Source organism: Emydura macquarii, unplaced genomic scaffold (assembly GCF_026122565.2).
Source record: "Emydura macquarii macquarii isolate MOO-44397 ecotype Brisbane River unplaced genomic scaffold, CSIRO-AGI_Emac_v2 contig_2846, whole genome shotgun sequence".
NCBI lineage: Eukaryota > Metazoa > Chordata > Testudines > Chelidae > Emydura > Emydura macquarii.
The window spans coordinates 3,109,123-3,111,203 of NW_027132983.1; the positions used below are offsets into that span (position 1 = coordinate 3,109,123).

Genomic DNA, 2,081 nt, shown 5'->3' on the forward strand with positions numbered 1-2,081 from the left:
GTTGCATAATTGAATCTTTTTTTTAGGCTTTTACTTCACTGACGAAAAAGGTGTTTGTTTTTTTTACCATGGGATAACTAAAGTGCATTAGCTACCCCGCTGTAAAATCCTAGTGGAGACAAGGCACCTGTAATTTTTACTGTGAGGTAGCTAGGTGAGATCAGCTCCGGGCAGGAGGTATAATATTAACCTGAGCTAGCCACCTGACACTAAAATCTACAAGTGCCTTGTCTCTCCTAGGATTTTATAGAGGGATGGCTGATGTGGATTAGTTATCCCGCTATTAAACAAAACAGAAACCTTTTATTTTTTCCAGTGGAGACATAACCTTTCACATTTTAGAAACTACTGTAGTTTTCCACTTGCATAATGCCAGAGCGTGCTCCTAAACATTTATTTACTTTGAGTGACTTGACACTAAATCAGAAAGATTTCTCACATTTTTTTTAATCATGAATAAAGTCCCCCACTACCACAAATTATGCAGTTGAGTTTCCTGCATTTGGGGAAATTGCAGGGGTCAGCACACCGCAGTGCAATGGATGAGACTCACCCTGGGAAAACCACCTTCAAGATCATGGTATGACCACCATGAAACTCCGTTTCTTCTGGAGTATATTCTGCAACATCAAATGGGCAGTGCAAAGCAAGTTTCTCAGTGCAGCTGTGCAAACTGACCAAGTTCTAGATTTGCAGCTCTCCAGTTATTTCAGTATTCTGTGTCTGCAAAGCAGAACTTACTGTTTAAAATGGAATTTGATCTAGTGGTTAAAGCAGGGGATTAAGAGCTAGGACTTCCATACTCTATTCCCACCTCTGCCAGTGATGTTTACCCTTGGGAAATTCATCCAACTTCTCTGACTCATTTTCAACCTATATATAAAATAATTCCTTACCTCATAGGGATGTGATATCACAAGATGAAAAATGCTGTGTAAGTGCAAAGTACAGTAGAAAGCTGCTAATAGTAGTGACTAAAAGACCTATTGTGAAATACTGAGACAGGAATTGTACAGCTATGCTTACACTTCATAAAACACTAGTAAATAATCTGTAGTTTGTTTTGTGAAAGTAATAAGGTGTTACATATAAGGCCACATCCGAGCACACAGCTCTTAAATCCTCACTGAAAAGTAGAAAGAGGTTGTCACTGTTCTGCAGGCAAATTATGAAGTACACAGATTGCAATTTCACTAATTCCTAGTTCGCTAATGTATTGTATTTTTATCTATTTGTTAAATCTTTCAGCAGGAAATCTTCATACCTCTATTCTAATTTTTCAAAATTAAATAGATAAAAGTCACTTATAAACTAACTGCTTCCAGATTATATCTCTGAATGGTCTCTCTTGGATTAAAATAATTGTGGCTCTTGCTGTTGTGAGACTGATTTCACAACTAGAATAATATATGTCTTCACACTCACAGCAATAGTACTTTCCCATGAGAGCTGCTCGGTAACATGCCTCATGCAATGTTTCACACATTCTGTTGAAGGGATATAGTTATAGTAACCTGTAGGTGATGCAGAACAAACAGAAATGTTTGTATTAACAACCTTTTCAAGCAAAAGTCTCCCTACGTCCACAGACACTAAATGAACAATTGGCATAAAAGACTGCAAGAATCAATACAAGATGTAAAACAAGAATACAATTAAATGCCAGACACTGTGGTGAGGTATTGATTGTCAATCTATACTGTCAAACTATATTAATAGCTGAGGAACATCCACTGCTGACTGGTGTACTGTCTGAATTTTGTTGCATACATTAGCTTTCAAAAGTATTTCTATATTCTCTCCATTCATGTATCCCCATTTACTTTGTAACTAACTCACAAAAAAATGTCATAAAGCATAATTGAGACATCAGTGTAGTTTCTTTACTATCACATTCACTCATTAGTAATAACATGTATAGAACTGCTGTGTCCAAGGTATTAGGATCAATCAATCTAAACATTTCTTGCCCATAGATTTTCTGCATGTCTTAGTTCCTGTCTCCACTGCTTAGCAGCATCCAACTATAATAAAAGACCAACTGAAATATAGAGAGGGGAATTCCCTCAGTCACATAGCAG

The 2,081-nt window shown here is 36.9% G+C and overlaps 1 pseudogene; it reads right to left on the reverse strand.

Moving 5' to 3' along the window:
• Nucleotides 1-457: 457 nt before the first annotated feature.
• On the reverse strand, nt 458-601 carry LOC137166430 (U1 spliceosomal RNA; annotated as a pseudogene).
• Nucleotides 602-2,081: the final 1,480 nt, after the last annotated feature.